Genomic DNA, 19003 nt, shown 5'->3' on the forward strand with positions numbered 1-19003 from the left:
GACTATCTCCCACACATCTCATTCCAACCTCTGTGCCTCAGCCTGCTCTTCTCCCACCCTCAACACCCACCCTCCTCCTTCTAAGGTCAACTCTTCCAGGAAGGCGGCCCTGATTATTTCCACCTCTTACTCTGATCCTTCTCTTACCTTGGATGCTTTTGGTATTTCTACCTTAATTGGGACACTAATAATTGATACTTATAAGTATACAGCTTAGTTAATATTTTAAGATATTTTCCATGCATTTAGGAAAGTGTGTGTTTTCTCAGCTCCTCAGTTAGGACACAGAAACCCTGAGAGATGGGTGGGGCAAGGGAAGAAGGATTAGGCCAGTACTCAAGAGACCTCATTCTGGTCCCGACTGGGCTGCTAACAAGCTCTGTGACTTTGAGCCAGTCAGTTCCCCTCTCTGGGCCATGGGGTCCCAGTTTGTAAAACGTCCCCTAAGGTCTCATCCGACTCATATATTCCATGGCCCTATTTCCTCTGACTGTCTTCCTATGTCCATCTCAGGGCAGAAATCTCTTGTGCCCAGTTTCTTCAAGACTGCCTTTCCGAGGCTATTTGGTCTCTCTCATGTCTCTGGCCTGGGTTCCTGCAGCTTCTCCTTCTCAGTGCCAGGGAGGGCCTGTTAAAGTCCCGAGGCCCAGGTCCATCCCTGGAGAATCTGATTCATGCGCCTGGAGTGGGTCCCAATCACCTTGTTTTAGTCATCTATGTCTGCAAAACAAAATGCTCCCAAATTTTATGGTTAAAACAACCACCACTTCATTTACTCATGATCTGAGGAGCAGGGGTTTGGGCAGCGCCCTGCTGAGTGGTTTGGGGTCGGGGTCGCTTAACGGGCTGCCTTCAATTTGGAGTTCGGCTGGGCTGGGAATGTGCTGGGTGGCTTCAGACCCCCCTCCACGCGGCCTCTCTCTCTCCAGGGGAGTCTGACTTCTAACAAGGCAGCTGGCTTCCAAGAGGTGCCATTCCAAACATCTAAGGCGGAAGCTGCAGATCGCTTAAGGCTCAGTCTAGAAAGCTACATGATGGTAGTTTTGCTTCTTTGTTGCTCAAAATAAGTCCCAGAGTCAGCCCGGACTCCGCCCCTCAGTGGGCGGGGTGGCAAAGTCGCGCCGCAGGAGAGCCACGGGATGGGAGACGTTACTGCGGCCTTCTTTGGAACTACGATTTGCCATAATTTAAAAAACACTCTCCAGATAAGTCTGTGGCGCCCAACGTCTGTGAACCGTGTCTCAGGGAGCCTGTTTCCCGGCTCTCCCTCCTTCCTGTCAGACAAGACACAGCTTCAGATTGCCTCCCGGCGCTGGTTTGGGGACTAATTATTGATGCAGAGTGGTTTTCTCTGTCAATATCATTCCAATCTTTGGCATTCAGCAAATACTATTAACTATTTACATTGGTAAGAGGAGGAGAGGGTTAAAAACTTAAACGAGACGTCTTTCCCATGTCCAAATTACTCACCATGTAAAAGTAAACAACTTAGTCTCCTCCCTGAGCAAAATCATCACATCCCTTCTGATTCTGCAAAAGGTAGTTCTGAGTTAAACTTAGGAAGACAATTGTGGGTTCTCTTTTTTAACAAGGTGCCGGGAAGGAGTTGTGTTCCAAGGGCTAAATAAATGTTTAATGTTAGGGCTTGAGGGTTTTACATCGGTCATCTCCCACCAGCTCCAACGAAGTTTCCATACAAGGCCGGCAAAATGAAAATCAATAGAGCTAATGCTTTAAATGGTGGCCATCAAACATGCCTCTGACCTGAGAGGCAATTAGATGAACAGAACCATCCAAGAGACAACTGAATTATAGGAGGGTTGAAAGGAATGGTAGTCAGTGGTCCCAGGAGTCCATTATAAACAGACAGAGAGGCAGTGCCTCTGGACCACAAGTGGTCTGCTAACCTGCCCAGGATGCCAGGTCTCTTGCCACTGCCACGTCCCCGCTGGGAGAAATGCAGTCTTGTCTATAGGGAAGTGCCTCTCTCCTTCATGGCAGTTAATCTCCAGGATTCATGTGACTTCCTTGTACAGAAGTTCAACAATCTGCTAGAGGCCAATCTTTTTTTTCCCCCCTAAACTCTAGCTTAGGGCTTTGGGGTGGGGGTGGGAGCCAGGGAAGAAAAAAAGAATAAACGGATTCAAATCAATCTTACTTGCCTGGCAAGCATTCCTGGGCTAGCGGGTTGTCTAGTCACAAAGCTGGTTTACAGACTAAATGGAGGTTCCTGCCGGGTCCCTACGGTTCTTCCTGGCCCCCAAACTCAGCTACAGCCTCTGTTCTGAGCCTGGATCCAGTGGGTTGGAAGAAAGTGTGTGATGATAAACAGGTGTCTCTCTCCACGGATGTTGGCTCCAGGCACTCGGGGAAGGGCGGGGAGTTCAGATGCCTGCTTATGTTAACAGGCTGTTGGCTTCTCTGTGCAAGGGGGAAATAGAAACATGAAGCTATTCTGGTCTCGTCTAGGGAGCCATTATGTATTGAATTTCCAGCGTCATTATCTCCAAAGGGCAACATCACCCAGCTTTCTCCCATTTGCATTCACTGGGGGAAGACAAATGGGTGCATGTTTGTGGAGTGGAGAGGCTGGGGGGAGGAGTGATCATGTGCTCCAATCTGGGTAATCAGCAGCTCTGGGAGAAAGAAGTGTGCGCATCATGAGTAGAGATTGGCAGGTGACGGTTCACACAAGTTTTAATCAGGCAGCAATTGATTTTCTAGACTAACAGGATTGCGGTGAATTTTTCACTTAGAAACAAATCTCATCTATGCTTTGGCACTCCTTGTTTTCTGACATACGGTATCGTTTTCCTGTGGGAAGGCAGGGAGAGATTTTATTTCGGGCTTCCCCCGCCCTGACTGCCTTTGCTTTCTTCCCTTCCAGAGAATCAAGACCCTGATATAAAGGTAGCTAAAAAAAGGGACCATGGGGGACCCACTCCAAGAAGAGAGATGCTCGTATTTGTGTTTTTGATGGGCTGCCGTGTGTCAGGTGTGAGCCAATGGGGCTGTACGTGGCAAGCAGAGGTCTTCTAGGGGAAGAAGACGTGCTGAATTTCTGCTTTCTCGTGAAACTCTGTCCTCCTCGCTTGTACCCGTTAGGATTGTACTGGCCGCATGGAACCGGAAACCAGCAACATTAAATTTATGTAATAGCGGCTGCGTTTTCTCACGTGACAAGAACTGGAATGAAGTCATTCAGATGTTGCTGATGGCATGTTCTAGCTTCCTGCTCTGCCATCCTTAGTCAGAGACTTCATGCCTCACAGTTGCAAGATGCCTGCTTCACTTCCAGGCATGGCATCCATGTTTCTGACCCAAAAAAAGGACAAGGGGGATGAGGAGGGGAGGAGGAGGAGTAGGAGTGATACAGGAAAAAGAATGTGGGGCAAGAAGATGGCTGTGTCCCTGGTCTCAGCTGAGTGCCTGGGACATGCCCCGCCAATTGTGGGTCCTTGGCTTCATGCAGGAAAGAACTCATGACCGAGCCACAGTTGAGTAAAGATAGATTTATTCAGAGAGATACATACTCTAGAGACAGAGTGCAGGATGTTTCAGAGGCCAGAGAAAGGCCACGAAGTGTGGGGATTAGGTGCTCAGTTTAAAGTAAAAGTAGACACGCCCTCCATAGACAGAGTGTGGTTCGTCTCACGCAGAAGGCAGAGCTGACATGAAGCCCCGGGGTTGTTAGTTTTTATGGGCTCAGAAACTTCGTATGCTGACAAGTGAGAGGATTATTCCAACTGCTTTGGGGAAGGGGGTGGGGTTCCCAGGAACTGGGCCACCACCCACTTTTTGACCTTTTACGGTCAGCCTTGACACCGCCCTGGCACCTGTGGGAGAGCCGTCTAGCAGCTGCTGTATTACAGTGAGCGGGTCTTGAAGCTCAAGCTCTGCTGGGAGTTGATTGAATCTTCCACTGTCTTGGTGCTGATTGCTGCGCTCTCTTTCTTTTTTCTTTTGTTCCCTTTCTTTTTTTTTTTTTTAGAGCAAATTGATTCATTTTATTGAGAGAAAAACTGCTTAAAAATGTATTTTATATAAATGCAACACTGGCCACACCCCCAACCAAAGGGGTAACAGCCAAAAGGCACAGAAGGGAGACTTGGACCACCCATACTTAAGAAGGACCTCCTGACAAATTAGGAGCACACAGTCTACATGGGAACACGTGCTCCCCCCCTTTTTTTCTTTTCTTTTCTTTTTTCTTTTTAAATTTAAAAAATTTTTATTCTTTTTATTTGGTAATCCTTAAAATTTTCTTTTCTTTAAAAAATTTATTAATTTTTAAAAATGTGTCTCAATTTGATTTTTACTTCTCTTTGTTTTGTTCTTCTGTTATTGATTCTATACTTTTTAATGGCATTGCCATGCCCCCTTCCCTCCTTTTGCTGGAGGAGCAGGAAGGGGAGGGGGAGGAGGAGGAACAGCAGGAAGAGAAAGAAAAGGGCAAAGGGCAAAAGACACATATTACTGTGTCTTTGTTAGAATTCTTCCTCAGTATATTTCTGTTCCCATCTCCTTGCCCAAAACTAGGTGCCCTAGTTGCAAAGGAGTCTGGAAATTTAGTAGTTTAAACTGAGCACGTTGCAGCTGAGTTAGAAAAAAGATCTGATCAAAGGGAAAAAGAAGAGAACAGACTTGGTCTATGGAACCAGCAGTGTCTGCCGTCCTACCCAGTCCCTACAGCTCCTCACATGGTCAGAGAAGTCCTGTTTTCAACCCCCAATGTCAGCGTTGGGGTTCCCTGCTCCTCCTCTCCGGTCTGGCCTTGGAGCTCTTCTCTCCTTTGCCTGTGGCCTCGACAGCACAAGCTTTTTCACCCCTTCATTTTGAGAAATGAGAACCAAGCAGCTGCATCTCACAGACGTGGCCTGTGCCCAGGGTACCAGTGCTCAGGGAACCGGTTCTGAAGACCCTTTGGCTAAGCTGAGAGGTTCCTGGTTGGAGAGAGAGCTCGGAAGAAAGTGTTCAAAATGCATCTGGAGAGGTTGGCTGGGGCAGGGTCGTGCAGGGTCTTGTGAGCTGCAATTCACTTAAATTCAACCAGTTGTAAGTGGGTCCTCATTCAAGATACTGGGTTGTCTAAATGGAGTAAGATGTCTGGCTGAACCAAAGGGGTTCCTATTCTACTAGGGCTGCACACACATGCAATGAAACACAGTAAAATTCAGACTAGGAGGTGTACAAGCACAGATGTAGAGACACAGTGTTGTTCATGACATCGTGGGTAAGAGCTTTAATTTCAATGAGGTGATAATTTGAATTTCACTTTGCATGGTAGGTATACTTGTAAGTAGAGAAGAGAGGGAGAGGATGTCAAGCAGAGAAAATTATATGAGCAAAAATTGGGGGGGTGGGAAAGCAGGAAGTGTATCTGGATAATTGTGAGTGGCCCTCTTGGGCTAGGGGACAGTGTTTGCAAGGACTGGGGTGACCAGAGTGATGAGATGGGGAAGGCAGAACAGAGAATGGGTCAGGAGATGAAGCAGAAAAGATAGGTGGGTGTCAGGTTGTAAAGACTGAAAGTTAGGGTGAGAAGTTGGATTCTAACTTGTAGAAAATAGGGAGCCTTTGAAGGTCTGAATCACATCTGTGCTGTGGAAAATAACAGCCAGACAAGAGTTAGCCTGGGAGTGGGGAGACTGAGGCAGGGGCCCGGCAGGAGGTTGGTACCACGGGCGGGGGGGAGTTGGGAGGAGATAGTGGCTCACACTTTTCCAGATGAGGAACTGAACTGGAGCAGTGTCATTTACGAAGTCAAGGACGACGTGGGAGGAGAATCAGCTTGGTGGAGGGTCAAGTGATGGATTCGGCAGGGGCACCGCTGAGTCCCTGGAGATGACTCTCTGGGTCTCTGGGGGAAGGACCAGGCTGGAGAGCCTGGGGTCATCAGCACTAAGTGGGTGGCAAAACCACGGATGTGGATTGGATTGTGCAGGAACTACTCAGGGCAGAGGACAAAGGGCCCAACACAGCTGCTGGAGGGGGAGAAGCCGAGGAGTCTGAGAAAGAAAGACCAGGAAGGGAGGGAAGGGATCAGGATCAAGTGATTTTGAAGGCAGCAGAGCTCTTTCAGAAAGGAGTTAGGAAATAGCTCTGCCCTAGGGTTTGGGGGCTTAGCATTTGGCTGAGGTCAGAGCGAACACTCTTCCAAATCTGTACAAAACAAAGTATGAATGGACCCAAAGTAACAGTTGATGGGCAGGGCCTGCTCTGGTTCTGCAGTCTGCTCCCAGGGATGAAAAAACACCCAAAGCTTCCTGTGTCCACTGGGACCTGCTTGGTGGGGCAGGGTCTCCTTGGACGACTCCTGGTCTCCACCCCTTTAATTTTCCCTGCGGGCCCTCTGCTTCCTGTCTCTGGCAGTGTGACCCAGGCACTGACATGTTGAAGGGCTATTTCTTTTCTTGTCTTTATTTTTTTAATTGACGCATAGTTGATATATTAATGTTGTGTTACTTCCAGGTGTACAGCAAAGTGATTCGGTTTATCTACCATCTATCTATCTGTCTATCTACCTACCTACCTATCTATCATCTATATTAGTTTTCAGATTCTTTCCCATTATAGCTTATTACAAGGTATTGAATATAGTTCCCTGTGCTATACAGTAGGTCCTTGTTGTTTACCTATTTTATATACAATAGTGTGTATCTGTTAATCCCAAGCTCCTAATTTATCCCTCCCCCCTTTCCCCTTTGGTAACTGTAAGTTTGTTTTCTATGTCTGTGAGTCTGTTTCTGTTTTGTAAATAAGTTCATTTGTGCCATTTTTTTAGATTCCACATATAAATGATATCATATGATATTTGTCTTTCTCTGTCTGACTTATTTCACTTAGTATGATCATCTCTAGGTCCATCCATGTTGCTGCAAATGGCATTATTTCATTCCTTTTTACGCTGAGCATACTGAGGGCTATTTTTGCTGCAGCACAAGGGGACTGGGGGCAAGTGCTATCCGGATGGGTTTTTAGCTGCACAATTGCAAGGTATGTAGTCAGCTCAGCACAAGTTTAAAGCATGGACTAGTCCTTTACGCTCTCAACAGTTACACTGTCCTTCTAAGCGCTAGGTCTTTCCATGGCTCTTATTCGGGGGCTTGGGGAGGGTTTTAGGAATAGTTTTTGTCTTTTTGCGTCCTACTCCCGCCATGGCCAGGCACCCCTGCCCAAGCTCTCTCTTTGCTCCTTGGCCTCTAGAGAAGCAAGGTTCTCTTCAGTTGGGATCCAGGCCCATTTCTCATCTTCACATTAGCGCCATTCTCCTCACAGGTCCTGATCCTTGACTGTAGGGTCCCCCTACTTCCAGAGCCAGCCACTCCCTAATTCTGGCTTGCAATAGTTTTCTTAATGCCCCTTAGAGGCTTCCCATTGTCCTGGGGATAAAAGCTGGATTCACTCAGGAGCTCTCAGGCCTGCCTGGTCTGGCATTTGCTTCCTTCCTCTGTTTCAGAGCCATAGTGGCTCCTTTCATACCATGTTCCTTCTGCCCCAGGGCCTTTGCACATGTTGCTTCTGTTCCTGTGTCAGGATCATTTCCCAACACTGCCTGTCACTCCAATTCTTGGCTCTTTCACTTCATCTCCTTAACCCCTCCTAACCCTTCAGCTCACTTCTCAAATGCTACATCAGGGCTCTAAACCCTGTTTTAATTACACACTTATTCATGGGACTATTTGATAAATCTTTATCTTGTCCATTAGCTATAAGGGACCATGACTTTCTTTTCACTATGTAGCCTGGAGCTTGGCCCCGGGCTCGGTACCCAGTAGCTATTCATACTGATAAATGTGTTGAAAGAATGGAGCAGCTGGTGACCTTTTTTTACCCACACCCACTTGCTTCCCAGGGGCTAGATGTGGTTAGAAGTGAGACAGGATGCCCCCCAGAACAAGCTTGGGTGTGATTTTGTTGCTGTTACCCCAAACACCTTCAGCAGTGCCTCCAGGTGGGCTGGGAAGAAGCACATGTGAGGGGCAAACGGGGGCCCTTCCTCGCGGGGCTGGAGCTTCTGCCGCCTCCCAGGGGCTTTTTGCTGCTCAGAGGCACCGGGGAAGTAATTTGGCCCAACACCTTGGAATTCTCTGGCAAGAAAATGTCTGGTACTAACAGGTGGCTCGGCTTTGCAGTTCCAACTCCTGGCCTGTCCTTTCCCAAACAGGCTTGTAGAGCCTGGGCTTGACATGTCCCCACCAGCAGGAACTCCAAAAAGCAACACAGAGAGGCGACAGGCAGGCAGCACTCAAGGACATCTGGGAGGGACTAATCTACTTGCCCAAGGATACGGGCCCAGCAAGTGATGGGGCTTGGTCTCTCTCACACAGAGGGAAAGGAGGAGGACAATTGTAACCAAGACCTCATATGCAGAGGGAAAAACATGGACAGAAGGGTTACTTATCTGTGTAAAGTCACATGGCTCAAAAGAGTTGGGTCAGGTTTTGGGGAAAGAGCTCTGGTTTTCACAGGCACGCAAAGAAGTTTGGGGCTGGGCCGGAGCAGCATCCACTCTGAGGTTCTGTGTCACAGAGTCTGAGCTATCCTCCCAAGGGTCCCCACTGTTTCTCAGTAGCCGCTTATGGCTTCCACATCTGTGCAAAGCCTTCTGGAATCCATATATATTCCCTGCCTTCGGGTTTTGAGACTGGACTAGTAAAAGAATCCAGTCATCTTGGGTTCGAACTGGAAGGAGTGTCCAGATTATCTGGTCTGTCTCCTTCATTTTACAAATGAGAAAACTGAGGGCCAGGGCTGGGGGTGTTAGAGGTAGGGATGGGCCTCTTCCTGGAAGTACCCATCCTCCCAAGGTTCAGGGTCTGTAAGGAAGTCTCAGGCTTAGACATTTATAGCCTCCTTCAGGAGCCACCCTCACCCCCGATCCTGCCAATCCCCCTCTTGGCTCAGGCCAGCAGCCTCATGGCCACCAGCCTCATGGCAACCAGCATGGTTTCCTGGCTATCAACCAAATGGCCAGCCCTTGGGGCGTCTGTGGTTTCTGCCAGTGCCTGGCCTCAGGGCCTTCCCACAGCTCCCTGCTGACTTGCTGCTTATTGAGTACTCACACTGAGCACTGGGCTCAGCCTCGGGGGTCAAGTGTTCTCAGACCCATTTCACAGGGGACAAAACTGAGGCTCTAGAGCTTCCTTCAGTGATGTGCTCAAAGTCCCATCACAGGTCGAGTTGCAGAACTAGGACTTTAATCTTCTAATTCAGGTTGTCAGTCTTGTGTTTGGACCTGAGGAGCGAACTGGGGAGGGGAGTTACTGTGACCTGAAAGGGGTAGGATGAGGGGCCGTGAAGCAGGGTATCTGGGCAGTGCACCTGTGGTTCCCGCGAGCCCCCGCCCCCAGCATCCCACCTGGCTCCCGTCAAAAATGACGACTCCAACCAGAACCGGCTCGCGCGCCTACGACCCAGCCATTCATGCTTTTGGTGCACATCCCCCTTAATTGCCAAGTCTCCCAATTAACGTGGGTTGCTGTGTCTGGTGTTTTGTTATTTTCTCGTATTTTCCCGTGTCTCCCTCCCGACCCCCCTCCCCCACCCCAGTTTACTATTTCAGAGACACACTAGCGCTGTCATCGTGTTTGTCTCGCTCCCTCCCCACCCTCAGCAGAGGAAAACCGAAAAGCAACAGCTGGTGGCGGATGCGCGCCGGCGCTGGCCCGCCCCCTCGGCGACAGTCTCCTGTTGCTTCCCGAGCCACCCTGCCCTTTGAAATAATCCCTCCCGCACCCGGGAGCAGCGGCGGCGCGCTCGGAGGGGCGGGCAGCGCAGGGCGAGGAGGCGAGGGTCTGCGCGCGGACGCGACCCGGAGGCCAGCGGACCGTGACACCGCGGTCCCCGGAGCCCAGCCCCCGCCCACCCGGCCCCGCCCCTGCAGAACGCGCCTCTCCAGCCCGCCCCACCCCTTCCCAGCCAGGGAGGCGGGAAAAAAAGCGAAAGCCTCGCCCACCGCCCTGCCCCCAGCCCCGCCACTCCCAGGCTCCTCCGGACTGGGCACGTCCTCCTAGATTGTCTCAGAGGGACCGCGCCGTGCAGGTAAGCGGATGCGGAGGTGGCAAAGTTGGGTTCTTCTTCCGAAGAGGGAGAGAGGCTGGGATGGGGACCGATCGCGGGGCGCCGGGATGCCGCCGCGTTTTGTTTTTCTCGGTGGGTGTGAGCGGTCCTCCCCAGGCGGCCGCCGCTTGGGCAGCGAAAACCAGGTTGGGGATGGAAACCAGGAGGTGGGCGTCGGAAGAGAAGAGGGGCCTCCGAGGGGAGGCAGGCCGTGGCGATGGGGGCGAAGCTGTTCTGGAAAGGCGCTTGCTGCTGCCTGGAGCTTGGGGCAATGGTTGTAGGAAAAGAGGAAAGGGCTGCTCCCCACTGTATCTAGGGAGAGTTTTCCCTTTGTTACTTGGAAGCTGTGGCCACTTGAGTGGAGTGTGCTGATGTGAAGACGGGGAGGTGGCTGGCTGTGAGTGTGCACACATGACCAACACAAAATGGAACTTGCAGGCTTGGCGCTTGGGGGGCAGGGGGAGCTGGAGCTGGACAGTGGGCATGGGGAGGGGGGCAGGTAAAGAAGGGCTGGGGTTCCAGGGTGTGGGGTTCATGAGAATGTCTGCGTCAATTTTCTTCTTCTCTTGTCTATCCAGTCCTGTTTTATTCCAGTGCACCATGACCCCTCCACCCCCTCTTTTCCTAGTGCCCAGCCCTCTTTCCCCAGCAGGGCTGGCCCTGGCAGAGCTGCCCCCATTGTGTCTCTTGGGCTTCCCGGGTGAGTTGGAAGAGCAGCCTGGGGCTTCTGGTGCTTGCTTCTGGGCTCTTACAAGTGGTGGCTGGTAGAGAAAGCACCTGAGGGTAGGAGCAGTCACCCTGGAGAAGTGGGCCTGGCCAAGCCCCTGCTGCCAACCTCCCGACATGGGAGGCTGTGGCTGCCAAGGCTTCTCCCAGGAACGTAGCCTCTGTCTCCACTTCCTTTGTCTCCTTGGCTCTGGCTGTCTGGCTGGGCCCAGATTTCCAGGTTTGGAGATGGACCAATGGGCCCCATGCCCTCTGTGAATGGACCCCATTCTGGGGGCCCAGCGCCCTCATATTGTGTATGTGTGGATGTGTGTATCTGTTTCCGCAACTTAGCCTTTTTCACGTGACCTTCCTGGTAGTTGCCATGGAAACTCCTCTTCAATTCTCAGCCTCCCTCCTTTTCCTGCCCATTCCTCACCTCTAGATCTCCACCCCTCCCCCCAACATGGTTGCCTAGATACTGGTTAGCCCTGACTTCTCTGGGTAGGAGACCCTTGAGAGCTAGCTCCCACCTCAAACTGATGTGGCCCCTACCCACTGCAGGCCCCTCCAAAACACAGCACGTGTCACAGACACACGCCAAATATACATACACTTGCCACACTACACACATCCACACACATCCTACTTGCCACACACACTACATAAACACACTATACATACACATATCTCATACCACATACACACCATATACACACCAAATACACCATATATATACCACACCACAACACACCACTCACAATGCTACACGTACGCCCTACCAACGCACTGTGTGCTTTCACATACACCAACAATAACATGTACCATTGCTTCCCCCAACACACACACACACACACACACACACACACACACACACACACACACACACGACTTCTAAGTAGGTCTCCAGCTGGAAGATAGAGGGCAGCTTCCTGCCTCACCTGCTCTGTGCAGGGGAAGGCTCAGGAAGGCCAGATGGAAACATCTTCCCAGGAATCCTGCAGAAAAAGGTGGAGAGAAATGCATGTCCAGATTCCCTCAGAGGGGACCCCTCTCCTGGGTGCTGTAGACTAAAGAGGCTGGGCATGGGCCAGAATTCAAATCTCTCCACGGCTGCTTTCTACCTGCCTTGACCCTGAGGACGCCCAGGGCTCCTGGCCTGTCCTAAGGAGTCTTCCTTCCTAACAGAGGATCAGGCAGCTCAGGAACCAGCAGAAGGCTTCAAGCCTCCGCAAAGGAGGGAAGAAAGGTCGTGACTGTGCTTGGAGGGCAGGAGAGGGACAAGGAGAGGGGACAATGCCCGGAGGAGGGCAGAGAGGAGAGGGACCAGGTGAGTTTAGGAAGTAGGTGGGACGATGTGGGGGAGGGGGTCCAGGCTACCCCCTCTCTCCCCCAGGAACACTTCCCTGCTTCCTCCTTGGCTCCTCCAAGCACATCTGTGCTTCTAGGAGAGGAAGCAGGTTGGCAAGGGCTCCTGGATTGCTAGGGCTTTCCCAAGACCTGTAGCTGCTCTGGGGGTCTGGTGGTAGACACCGGAGGCAAGGGTCTCCTTCCTGACCACCTGCCAAGGACCCATTTCACTCATTCAGTGAACTGTTTAAATTCCTTACTACATGTTAATTGCTAGGGTCTTGTGGGTGAGGTGGAAGACGTAGTTCCTGACCTCAGAATCCTAGATTTCTCAGGGCTGAAAGGGGAACTTCTGATCAGGACATCACATAAATGGGGAAACTGAGGCTCAGAGGTCCCACCACCCCACAGTGGCTGAGGCCTCTGACTCTTTAGCCAGGACTTGTGACCCCACACTCCCACTTCTCTTGCTGTTTTTTCTCTATTTCCAGCAATCCTCTGGGGACTGGGATGTCCCTTCCAAAGTGTGGGTGCCCCAGTGGGTGAGGAGCCCGCTCCATTTTATTTCCTTGGAGGAGAGGGTGAGGAGGAGCAGTTCCCTAGACCCTGGGAACTCCCCACAGTCACAGGAAGCCAGCCCACCAGATGCCCCCTAAGTCAGAGCCCGGCCCTGTTGGACCTAGCTGGCTGCCATCTGGGGTGGCAGACTGTGCCAGGCAGCCCCCAGGACGCCCTGTCTAACAAATCACCCACTAACTTCTGCCCAGGCGCCTTGGAGGAAGCAAACCAGTCATGACAGCCGCAGCCGCTGGGGACAGAGACCCGGCAGCATAAAGGCAATGATCCCGGAGGTGCAGACTCAAGTTCTAGTCCTGGCTGCGCCCCAGGGGCAAGTGCATTCATCCCACAGATGTCACTTTGGAAGCAAACTGGCTGTCTGGTGAAAGTCTTTTAACTGAAAGCCTCTAAGATTTTATTTTATTTTTTATTTTCTTCATACAACTTAATATGTTTATTTCCGATTTCATAATGTGGAATTTAATTATTCATAGTGTGGAATAACATGTCATGTATTATAATATTTTACTTAATCATGACCCTACAGAGTCCTTTAAGGTTTCCAACTTTTAATTATTATAAATAAGATTTGATTAAACATCTAGGTACATGAAAGCAGCCATTTCTTCCTCTAAATTTTTGTACAGTCTTGAAAGAGATCCCTTTTCTCTCCAGGAGCCAAACTGCACTCATGATTTCATAACACGGGGTTGCGGCTGAGCTGAGCAGGAAGGAGGCTGGTGTCTGGTTCCTGGGGAGAAGGCCTCCCCTTTTACCCCTTTCAGTCATGGAAGCCGAGACTGGGTTTTCTTCTCTCAGGCTTCAGCTGCTGGCTCCTCCTGAGCTCTGTGTCTCTCTGGTCTGTTCTGCCAGGGTGGAAACTGGGGCGAGGTGGAGTCTTGGGAGACGTGGTCTCTGGAGACAGCGGGGTCCAGGGCCATCATTTGTGCATCTGTGAAATCCTCCTGGGCCAGCTGGAGGTGCTGGTCAGGGCTTTCTGTCCCAGATGAGAAGAAGAAGATCTCTGGCCGAGACGAAAGCATAGAACCATCTTCTCTGCTCTGGTATGGGAGGGAGGAGGGGGGACTCTGACCTGGGAAAGTATGAAGTCAGCTTGGAGCCCACACAGGAACACACTTGTTACAAAGATACGTGGGGGAGCTGGAGGCTCAGGATGGGGGCCGGGGCCCGGGGGACCAGGCTGGGGCCATGGGAACGTAGCTGCTTCAGCTCAAAATATCTGATGTGAGGCCAGGGATGACGTAGGATCTGGTTGGAACGACAGTGACTCCCCACATAGCTGGAGTGCAAAGCCAGGCCTTGGAAGAGACCAGAGACAAGGTCTTAATTCATACATACCTGCCTTTAACAAGTGCTAATTGAGTCCCTCCCCTATGCCAGGCTCTGTGGGCTTCTCAGGGCCCACAGAGCTGTGAAATGATGGTTTCATTCACCGGAACTCTCCCGCTCAGGTAGATCATTGATTTGTCCTCTCCCCGCCTCTCTCCCCGCTGACCCCACTCACACTTCCCACCAGGAAAGCTCTGGAACTTCCTTCTTCGACAGGAACCGCCCTGCACTCACTCTCCCTTTCTCACACATAAATAATCTTCCAGCCCTGACACATAGGCACGAGCTCGCAGGTTCCCGTGCACCCTCTCACCTCACCCAGCTGCAGTCTCTCACCTAGACCGTGGTGACGGCTTCTTCCTTTCCATTTTCTCAGCCCCCATCCTTTTACCACAAATCCTGCGGATCAGGCCCAGCATATCTGACCTTCTGGGCCTCTCCATGGCCTGTTGATGAGGACAGGTGTCTGGCACTGGTCCCCAAGGGCTGCAGCTACCTCTCCAGGCACCCTCTCCAGATGATTGTCCAAGCCTGGTACTTCCTACCCTCTGCCTCTCTCTGCTCAGACCTGACCAGGAATGAGCTCTCTCACTCCAGCATGCTGAGGAGGGGTGGTGGCCTTTGGAGACGCATAGACTTGGGTTCTAAGCTGGGTGCTGACACTTCCTAGTTTTTGTAACACTTCTAAGCCTCAGTTTCCTTATCTGTCAAATGGGCATGACGATTGAGGGGGTAAGCTATGTCAAGTGCTTCTCGGGTGCCTAGCTCGTAGTAAACACTCAGTAGATGTTAGTTGCTGTAATGATGATGATAATAATGACATTGTTATTATTATTAGAATGACAGTATTGTTGGTTATAGCATCTTCTGAGGCTCCCTCTTTCAAACAGCTTTTCCTAATTTCCAGTAAACAGATATGCTTTCCTCCCCCCTCCTCGTACCCTGAAATGCTCTGTTGATTCTTCCCTGAGAGTACACACCCACCATGCCTGCATTTAGCTACTTAAGTACACGCCTGCTCCCCACACCCGCTCCTACCTCTTCAAAAGCAAAGTCTGTTTGTCCCTCAGACAGCGCCTGGCACGGTGTCAGGCAAATGGAGAAAGCCCAGCGAGCGTCCGTGAACTGAACATATGTGGGAAGAAGTCCTTACCCACCGGGAGATGTTGAAAGCCCACTTGTCCCTCCAAGCTGTCTCCCGCCTGTCCCTCATACCCAGGTGCGCACCACGCATACCTAGGGGGGACCTTCCTTTATGCTCTTGTGTCATCTCAGTCTGTCTGCTCCTTTGATGGAGTCTGAAAATAAGAATTTGACCCCATCAGAAGCCTGGGAGGCGCTTACGGGCTGAAGTCAATGGAAGGAAACTGATTCATCTCAGGTTTTGGTGATTGGGATCCGCCAGAGACCTAGTGAGCCGGCAGGAAGAAGTGGGGTGAGGGGTCACGGGAAAAGTTTTAAAATTCCTTAAAAATTCCATACAGATCCTCAGGTTGTTCTGAGCTTAGACTGGATTATGACTTAAAGGGATAATGATGCCAGAGCACCCGTTCATTCCCGCATCAGCCTTTCCTGAGCAGCTACTGTGCAAAGCGTTGGCAATTCAGAGATGCCTAGAATGTGCCTCTGCTTCCACAGAGTTCATGGTCTGATGGGGGAGACACACACACGAGTGATGGAGTACCTGGAAAGAAGCGTGGGCCTTGGCTCTGTGGGAATGGGGGGGAATGAATCATGTGGCTGGAGGTTGGGGACAGTGTGTTTCCTGAAGCAGAGACAAACAAGGTCGGGTCAGCCTCCAGACGTGCACGTGACCGGGTGGGCAGAGGGCCTGTCCCCATGCCTTTTCCACCCCAAGCAAGACAGTGTGAACATATACACATGCTCAGTAGGCTCAAACATGCCGGCCAGAGCTGTGCTTTCAAGGAGGTGGGCTGTTGGGCAGAGAGAGTGGATGGGGCTGGTCAAGCTGCCTGGTACTGTGGTCTGGCTGTGGGCAGGGTTGCCTGGGCCTCTGGCCCTGGCAGCTGCTCCGAGTTTCTGTTTCTGCTGCTGGGACTGTTGGTCTGGCCTGTCTTGAATGAGCCTTTGTCAGCAGGCTTGGGGAGGAGACGATCCCATCACTGGCCTCACTTGCTCACGCCCGCCCAGCCTGCCAGGGCCCCGGCCTAGGGCTTCTGAGCAGTGCTGCCCACCATCCAGACTCCCTGGAACTGGACTGAGATCCCCTCGGGGGCGGCAAGCCTGGTCCCGCTCCCTGACTCACCCTGGGTGGCTCGTGTCATTGGCCTGTGCTGGAGGCTGGAGTTGGCCACACCTCCCTGCCCTGCGCCTGCCTCTGAGCGCTGTCAGGAGAAGCCCACGGGGTGATGGCTGGGAAGGCACTGCAAAGACCGTCACAGTCAGAAGTGATGGGGGGGTGAAGTGGCAGCAGGGCCCTGTGACCCAGCTGATGGGCCAGCTTGGAGTCTTTCTAGAGACTCTAATTTTATTTTATTTTTGTTTTTGGAGGGAAGGTAATTGGGTTTATTTGTTTATTTATTTAAATGGAGGTCCTGGGGATCGAACCCAGGACCTTGTGCATGCTAAGCGCACACTCTACCACTGAGCTGTACCCTCCCCCTCCCAGAGACTCTTTTTAGAAACCAGTCCTGTGTTTGTGCTTTGTGTACTCCAAGGAAAGGCCTTATTTCTTCTCATGGTCAGTTCCTTTCTTCCTCTTCCCCGGAAGTAATTCCTCATTAAAGATAAAGGTCCCTCCGTTCAAATAGTAAGTTCTCTACTACATGATAAAGGAGTTCTGTCCCTCCCCCTCCCCCTGTACAGCCAGGCTGGATTGGGTCTGGGCTGGAAAGAGATAGCTTTGAGTCATGGGGACCAGCGGGGATGCCCTCCATGAATGCAGGGCGGTGGGGCAGACCCAGAGATGGGGCTACTCAGGGCAGTCCTGCCAGGCCCGAGGACCCTGTGATGAGAGGGACCCGGTAGGAAGGGGACATCCTGGAGGGTGTCAGCAGCGATGATCTGGACCAGAGGCCCCTGCCTTGTGCATAGGCTGTCCAGCTGCTTCGGGGCAGTGCAGGGAATTCAGTGACTACAGCCCCTGTGAGCCCCTCGGCCCAACAGAATGTCACCACACTCTGCTCTCTCCTCAGTCCCAGGCTTGAGTTCTCTCTGCCCTTTAACCCTTCTCTGGAATTCTGTAAGGGGGCCAGTCATTTCAAGTTAGGCTATTAAACAGAATAATTGATGTTCAATGCTTGTTTGATGGCATTTAACATGCAGATTGAGGGAACAGGTTGCATTTTCCTCCGAAGGCCACAGATCCATCAGTGACCTCTGGTTGGGCCCAAAGCTCTTGTTTTAAAAGACAGCTTTAAAAGCCTTTGCTGGATTTCAGCTCTGTGGTTCTGAACCACAGAAGCCCAGCCCCTGCTGCAGAAGCAGCGGACACCACCGACAGGCCGCCGGGCTGCGTGCTGCTTGCTTGCCGGGAAGGTGAGCAGATGTGGGGGTGATGGGATGGGGTTGGAGAGCTGTTTTGTTTTTAACTGAATTAACATTTTTTAAAAATTATTTTTAATAGATCTTTTTTTTTAAAGAACAGTTTTAGATTTACAGAAAAACTGAACAGCTAGTACAGACAGTTCCAGTATAACCCCCAGCACACAGGTTCCCCTATTGTCTTATGTTCATGTGGTACGTTTGTTACCATTGATGAGCCAATATTGATATATTATTATTATCTATAGACCACACTTTATTCAGACGTCTTCAGTTTTTACCTGATGTCCTTTTCCTGTTGCAGGATCCCACGCGGGTCGCCACGTTACAGTCAGTTGTTACGTCTCCTTAGGCTTTTCTTGGTGTGAGAGGTTCTCAGCCTTGCCTTGTTTTTGAGGACCTTGACCTTGACAGTTTTAGGGAGGACTGGTCAGGCATATTGCAGGATACTCCTCAGCTGGGATTTGTCCGATGCTTTTCTCACAGTTAGGCTGGGCCGATGGGTTTGGCGGAGGCAGATCACAGAGGGGAAGGGCTGTTTTTGTCACATCAGATCAAGGGTACGTATATCAGCCTGCTTCATCACCGGTGGTGTTGACGGGACTAAAACCCAGTCCCTTTTAGTGCCACCACTCCAGCACGATGCCAGGGCCTCGTGATTGGAGCTGTGTTCTTTCCACTCCCCGCGACAAACATCAGTCTGTCAACCAGCCCTCACTGGCTGTCTGCACCGCCCTAGCTCGTGCGGGTCCTGGGGTCACACAGAGACTTTTCAGCCAGGAGAACCTTATGAGAGAGAGCATGAAACAGACTGCGCTATGTGCCAAGTCAGTGCTAATGACAAGCCACAGGTGCTCTTTGAGTCTGGAGAAAGAAGTCTATAGTTCAGCCTATGGGCTGGAGTGGTAATTGGACAAAGATAGCATTTCTCAACCTTGGCTGCCCGTTGGAATGAGTGGGGCGATTCTAAAAATTACTGATGCCTTGGTCACACCCCCAGAATTTAGAATTTAGTGGGACTTAGTTGATTCTCAGGCATTATTGTTATTATTTATATTTTTGCGATTATTAAAAAGCTCTCCCTGTGCTGGGAAGGTGCAGCCAAGTTTGAGAACTGGAATAAACAGGGAAGGGAAGGGCATTCTAAGTGGAGGGAACAGAATATACAGTGGCCTAGAGATGGATACACACATGGCAGGGGACGGGAGTAGACCACAGTAGCTGAAAGTAATGGAAGAAAATACCGGAAGGGCAGAAAAGGGAGAGGCTTAGATGTATTCAGATGCCAGAATAAAAAGTTTTGATTTTTAAAAGTAAAGAGAATACGGAAGCACCATGAATACATTTGTGTTTGGGAGAGAAGTGATCAGAATATACATTAGGAAGATTAAATCATACAGTTATCAGTGTCCAGGAGCAATTACAGGGAGGGGATTAAGGACGGGTGCAGCTAGCACAATATTAGACAAGCTAT

General features: G+C 51.0%; 1 protein-coding gene across 2 annotated transcripts in view; it reads left to right on the plus strand.

Annotated features, from left to right (window-relative positions):
- Positions 1–9740: 9740 nt before the first annotated feature.
- The window catches only part of FXYD6 (FXYD domain containing ion transport regulator 6), a 28449-nt gene continuing 19186 nt past the window's right edge, over positions 9741–19003 (plus strand). Inside the window, exon 1 of one of the 2 annotated variants that reach the window (XM_032472670.1) lies at positions 9741–10044. The gene's annotated coding sequence lies outside the window, so the exon portion shown is untranslated. The remainder of the gene's footprint in view (positions 10045–19003) is intronic. The other variant, XM_032472669.1, reaches the window with a different exon arrangement.

Source organism: Camelus ferus, chromosome 33 (assembly GCF_009834535.1).
Source record: "Camelus ferus isolate YT-003-E chromosome 33, BCGSAC_Cfer_1.0, whole genome shotgun sequence".
NCBI lineage: Eukaryota > Metazoa > Chordata > Mammalia > Artiodactyla > Camelidae > Camelus > Camelus ferus.